Source organism: Myodes glareolus, chromosome 2 (genome assembly GCF_982192425.1).
Source record: "Myodes glareolus chromosome 2, mMyoGla1.1, whole genome shotgun sequence".
NCBI lineage: Eukaryota > Metazoa > Chordata > Mammalia > Rodentia > Cricetidae > Myodes > Myodes glareolus.
The window spans coordinates 81,143,472-81,150,249 of NC_142027.1; the positions used below are offsets into that span (position 1 = coordinate 81,143,472).

Here is a 6,778-nt window from a genome sequence, read left to right on the forward strand (position 1 = left end):
AAATTGTTTTTTGTTCTAAATACTAATTCATGCTTTGGTTGCCAGTTAAGCATGTACTGATAAAGTCTTTGCTAACAACAGCACCATGTCTTTCTTAGAGGTAGAAATTACAACTAATATTGCTTTGTAGTCCCATAGGTTCCATTAGCCACTCAGAACCAGATCAAGAGTCATGCATTTAGTGGCATGCACAAGATGTCATGAGTCTCCACGTTTCTTTATCTAAAGTAGAGTGATAATAGTAACGTTTCCTTTGTGGATTGTCAAATTGGAATAAGTATATATAATTGAAATGGTTCAGAATAAAGTGATAACTATAGCAAAAAATACTCTGAATACAAAATTGCTTCAGCAGTTTGCTTTATGAGCTAGCAGAAGCATGACAAAGAATACTTTATTGCTTCTTTTTTTTTGTAATAGATCTTGCCTCAAGTTTATTTGTAAAAACAGCATAAGGTCCTGATCATCTGCAAATACTGTGTAGATATTCACACCAGTCCATCTGTCTTCACATTGGCAGACTGAGTCCTTTTTTATGGGGCCTTCACAGGGGCCTGGACACCTTTGGGAGACTGAACTGCAGCTGAGGCCTCTGCCTTGACTTGAACCTTGGGTTTTGTTTTTTGGAGCCTACGACCCCTGGCCATGTAGCTTCTAATCCGCTTCCCAAGCTTGGGGTGAGCAATGAACGCGAGCCCGGTGAGTTTGTGGGTGGGCCCCTTTGGCACCTTGGGGCTTCACCAGGGCCTTGATGGCATCTGCTCGGGCACTCATGGCCTTTGCATTATTCGCCTGCATCTTCTTCAGGCCTTTCTTGTTGTGCTTCTTGGCAAAGCACATGTTCCTCAGGAACTTGGGGTCGACCCCCTTGAGAGATTCGTATCTTTGTGACCGCGATTTCTTGATGCCATTTCTGTGCCATTTCCGGGACTGGTTGTGTGTGGTGTGGTTCTTGGACTTGGCCATGGCTGGACGGTAACCGGCGGCTCCCGAAACGCCTGCGACCGGAAGAGAAAGAGACTTTATTGCTTCTTTAATCTGGGTAAGAGGCTCCCTCTACCAGTATTCCTCAAGGTTTTTGTTTTGTTTTCCAGAAGCTGCTAGGTGAGCAATATAAGCTTGCTGTTTTGCCTGTAGGAGGAATGAGGGGTGCCAACATGGCCTGAGTTAGACAAGGGTGATGGAGAGTTTGCCTGCCTGAAACAGTCAGAGATTGCCCTGGCAGGGCAGCCCAGAAAGATGGCATTTTAAAACAGCGCAGCTTTTTTTCCTGCTACTGCTGAAAACCGAAAAGCATGCATTCAGTTTTTCACCAACACCGTTTAAGTGTTTCATGGCAGGACCTCTTAATGAGCTACAAAGTTTTGCAGCTAAAGCTGAGTCCCTTAGATGAGAGTGCTTGCTTGCTCTAGCAAACAGAACAGACCTGAGAAATTGCTGCTACCAACAAAACATGCTTTACTCTATTCGTTCCCAAGCTTTCTCAAGCTTTCTGTGGATTCAGTTATCCACGTTGGCGCCATCTGTAGAAAGGAGCTGCGGACAGGCCTGCTTTTCATCCTGCCCGGCTCCCGCACAGCTAGCTTAGCCCCAGAAATAATAACACACAAGTTGTATTCATTTAAATACTGCCTGGCCCATTATCTCTAGAGAGTTAGTTACTGACTAACTCTCATATCTTGATATTAACCCATTTCTAATAATCTTGTGGTAGCACCACGAGGTAGTGGCTTACCGGAAAAGATTCAGCATGTCTGACCTGGTGGCTGGCTCCATGGCGTCTGGCTCATAGCCCTCTTCCCAGCATTCTGTTCTGTTTACTCCGCCTACCTACCTAATTTTCTGTCCTATCAAGGGGCCAAGGCAGTCTCTTTATTGACCAATGAAAATAACACAATAGACAGATAACCCTCCTCCATCACCCTGGACCCTAGCCTCCATTCTGACAGCCCTAGTACAGAAGGCTGCCTAGATTGAAAGTAGAACATCCTATTCTGCTAACACTTTACTTCAATTCCCTGCTTATTCTTTTAGAATTAGCTAGGCTTTTCACAAATAATAAAGAAAGGAAATTCCAGGATCCCAAGAACACGACTCTCACACAAAGTAGTTTATAGGTTAAAAAAAAAAAACCATGACTGGTGATATCAACATCTCTCCCCCATTTGAAAACCCCCTATTCCTGATCTATAAAAACCTTATCTTCCCTGTGTCCAGTGCTGATCTCTTGAACCCTGCCTTAAAAGGAGGCAGCCCATATATATGAATAAAACTTGCTTAATTTGGTCATGATAATTTGGATCAATGGCCTTTCTCCTCACGTCTATGGGATTAACACATTAACTTTTCCTGGAGAGATGCAATAGAATGCTTACTTACTATAACAGACCGAAGTATGGTTTCACCAAAGTCTTTCCTATGGGGCATGAATGAGGAATTACTTACAGGTGTGTGGCCGACCCCTAAACACCTACATCCCTGCAAGGTCCTGTACTGTCATGGACGGTCGCCTCATAGAAGCTGCATCACAGAGCTTAGTCGGTGTGAGAACAAATAATCATGGTTCTCACCTCAAAGGGAGTAAGAGACATTGTTTATTCTGTGGTCAAACTTAGTGACTATGGCTGGGAACATGTATCAGGGTCCTCCAAATCTAATGTGAAAGCAGTTCCATGGGCTTTTTACAGTAACAGGACAACGGAAGTTATAAATCAAGACATTTTAAAAATCCGTTGGTGGAAACACTATGTGGGCAGTCACAGCAGGCAGAGGAATCTTAGCCATCCCTTCTATGGGGCAGAATGGAGTTTTGTTAAGTTAACTATACACTCCAGGGGTTTTTATTTGTTTGTCATGGTAGATACAGCTCTATCTGTTAGTTACAGGATATTAGGTCTGACACAAAGGGGGACAGGGAATGGCTATTTGGTAGGCTGAAGATCACTCCAGATAAACTGTAAACAGACTCGGAAACTAGAGCCTCCCAATCTCTCCACCGCTGACATTTCAATCCATCCATCAGCGTTTACTCGCACACAGCTTCTTTACAGAAATTTTCATTTACACATCTTACTTCTAATGTAGTTTATTATCTCCCAGGGTCACTTGCAGGCGGAGGAGGTGGTAGTAGGTTGCATTCTAGGTCTTCTTTTGTTGTCCAGTTACACTATTTTATCTTCAAATCCTGAAGAAAGTTCATGATAAAAACCAGTTTAAACAAATTTTGTCCACCAATCCAGCTGCACAGAGGACACCAAGAGGAAAGCTTCAGTCTGAAGAGGTTAATTATACCTCAAAGGACGAAGAGAATCAGTAATTCCAGAATAGTTAATCAAAAGAGGGAAAGTCAACATAACAAAATAACAAGAATTAGTAAACAGTGCTCAATAGTAACCATCCATATTAATGGTCTTAAGAGTAACCATCCATATTAATGGTCTTAATAGTAACCATCCATATTAATGGTCTTAATAGTAACCATCCATATTAAGGGTCTCGATTCCCTAATAAAAAGACAAAGAGCACCAGATTAGAAAACAGGGGCTAGAAAACAGGGTCCAGCTTTTTGCTGCATCCTAGAAATACATCTCACCATCAAGGAAAGACATTACCCAAGGGTGAAATGACGGAAAAGCATATTCCAAACAAATGGACAGAAGAAGCAAGAAAGTGTAGTCATTTTAATATCTTTCAAAATAGGCATCAAACTACAATGATTCTTATTAATTTTAAGATTAAATCTGGTTAATAGAGAATGACATTGCATATCCATAAAGAACAAATATTCATCAACTAGATAATTCTAAACATTTATGTAACGAACACAAGCGCACTGAATTTCAAAAGAGAAACAGTACTACAGCTAAAATTACATACTGACTCTCACACAGTGGTAGTGGGTAACTTTAGTACCCCACTCTTATCAGTAGATAGGGCATTCAAACAAAAGCTAAACAGAGAAACAGCTACGGAACATTACACCCAAACACTATAAAACCCCACTTCATTCTCACGTTGCCCATTGAACTCTCCTGTGATGGTCTGAAAGTGGCACTATTGGGAGGTTCTGGAGTAGGTATGGCCTTGTTGGAGAAAGTGTGTCACTATGGGGGTGGGCTTTCTGGTCTCTGATGCTCAAGCTATGCCAGTGATACTTCACCTTCCATGGCCGGCAGATCAAGATGTAGAACTCACAGCTCCTTCTTCAGCATCATATCTGCCTGCATGCTGTCATGTCCCACCATGATGATAACTATAAGCCTCTGAAACTGTAAGTCACCCCCAAATTAAATGTTTTTCTTCATAAGACTTACAGTGGTCATGGTGTCTCTTCACAGCAATAGAAACCCTAAGACATCTCCAAAACTGACTACATATTGGGATACAAAACAAGTCTTTGAAATAATACCTTGCATCACAACTGCCCACCGTGTCTTAAGGTGGGCGTCAAGAATAGAAATGATAGCCTTTTCGTCAAGATGGCGCCTAAAGCGAAGAAGGAAGCTCCTGCCCCTCCCAAAGCCGAAGCTAAAGCGAAGGCCTTGAAAGCCAAGAAGGCAGTGCTGAAAGGCGTCCACAGCCACAAAAAGAAGAAGATCCGCACATCGCTCACTTTTCGGCGGCCCAAGACTCTGCGGCTACGAAGGCAGCCTAAATACCCCCGGAAGAGCGCGCCCAGAAGGAACAAGCTTGACCACTATGCCATCATCAAATTCCCCCTGACCACCGAGTCAGCCATGAAGAAGATAGAAGACAACAACACACTGGTGTTCATTGTGGACGTCAAGGCCAACAAGCACCAGATCAAACAGGCTGTGAAGAAACTCTACGACATTGATGTGGCCAAAGTCAACACCCTCATAAGGCCCGATGGAGAGAAGAAGGCATATGTTCGGTTGGCTCCTGATTATGATGCTCTGGATGTTGCCAACAAAATTGGAATCATCTAAACTGAGCCCAGCCGGCTAATTCTAAATATACACTTTTTCACCATTAAAAAAAAAAAAGAATAGAAATGATAACACACAAACTCCCTGAAGCAAAGCCACTCACTACTGAATGAAAACTGTGTCAAGACAGATATTAAAGGGAAATTAAATGCCGGGTGGCGGTGGCTCACGCCTTTAATCCCAGCACTTGGGAGGCAGAGGCACTTGGGAGGCAGAGGCAGGAATCCTGTGAGTTCGAGGCCAGCCTGGTCTACAAAATGATTTCAGGACAGCCAGAACTGTTACTCAGAGAAACCCTGTCTGGAAAAACCAAAAACCAAACCAAACAAAAGCAAAACAAAGAAAAAGGGAAATTAAAACCTTTTTAGAATTTAATGAAGGTAAAATACAACTTACCAAAGCCTATGGGAAACACTAAGTGCCTACATAAAAAACTAGAGACATCTCATATTAATCGATTAATGATATGCTTCAAAGCTCTAGAAAAACAAGAAGAAGTAACACCCAAAAAGAATAGACAGAAAGAAATAATCAAACTCAGGGCTGAAATCAATTAAATAGAAACAACAACTACACAAACAAAATACAGCCTCAAAGAAGTGAAGAGTTGGCTCTTTGAGAAAATCAACAAGATTCAAACACTTTTAGGCACGTTCACCGCGACAATATATCAGACAATAGAGCAAGAAAAGCCTGAATACCAACCTTGTCACAAAACACATCTCTGTGGTTGAGGCTTTATATAAAATAAACAGGCCTCATAGTCAGAAAGGAAAGAAAAATATATGTTTAACATTTAGCGTTTTTATTTTCTTATTTTACAAACTTTATTAAAAACTTGTAAATAACTAAGAACATCACAGACCATGTATTATTTTACTATGAACCAGATGGAGTCTAGCTGCTCTGGTACAGCTTCGTATCTGTATGAGACAGAGGAGACAGGATGGGTTAAAATTTTACTGAATTTTCCTCCTACCTGTTTGAGCGGAATCCCCTTCTCACCTTATCTTGGAAAAGCAAACATTTACAAAGCTGTCCTAGGAAATGGTTGGCAAGTAAGCCAGTTAAATTATAAAACACCACTGTTACTGAAGAAAAATGACCTAATGACCACATATATCTGGGTCTGTAAAGCTTAAAGTGCAATACACACTTTCCTTCGGAAATCACAGAGCCAAGAGACTACCACAGAAGTTCACATAGACAGAACCTAGAGACCACTGTAGATGTTCATATGGACAGAGTAGAGAGATCACCACAGATATTCACATAGACAGAGCCTAGAGACCATGCAGATGGTCACATAGACAAAGCCTACAGACCACCACAGATGCTTACATAGATTCTTTAGACATTCATATACTTTTTTCTCTCTTTTTTTAACCATAAACTTTTTCTTAACTATTGGCTATTCCATGGTGTATTCTTTTTAAATTATAGGACACAACATCATATAGCAGCAATGTTAATCATGTAAAAACAGAATAAAATGTGTTAAGAAAAGGCAGATCCTTCCTGTGTCTTTGTATAGCTTAGCTCTGCAATATGAAGTCATTGTTTTTCTTGTGGTTCTAGAGGGACTCTTGCACATCTTATCAGAAAAGAGCGTCCTTCACTTGGGAATTGTGATGTTGTACTGCAGCTGTTCCCCGGGAGCAGTTAGAGCTTTTGAACCTCTATCATTTGCTGTGCCAGCCTGGTGTTTCCTTAGATGGTAAATTCCCTGGTGGCAATGCTAAGTGTTGGGCTTATGCTGTGCAGCCTGAGGAGCTTGGAAAAGGTAAGTGAAACTGACCTGGCAGAAATAATCTTCCGAAGAATATCTC

General features: G+C 41.5%; 2 pseudogenes; one reads left to right on the forward strand and one right to left on the reverse strand.

Moving 5' to 3' along the window:
• Positions 1-415: 415 nt before the first annotated feature.
• On the reverse strand, positions 416-1,014 carry LOC125407531 (large ribosomal subunit protein eL29 pseudogene; annotated as a pseudogene).
• A 3,455-nt stretch (positions 1,015-4,469) lies between these two features.
• LOC148123025 (large ribosomal subunit protein uL23 pseudogene) lies at positions 4,470-5,003 on the forward strand (annotated as a pseudogene).
• The last annotated feature ends 1,775 nt before the right edge of the window (positions 5,004-6,778 follow it).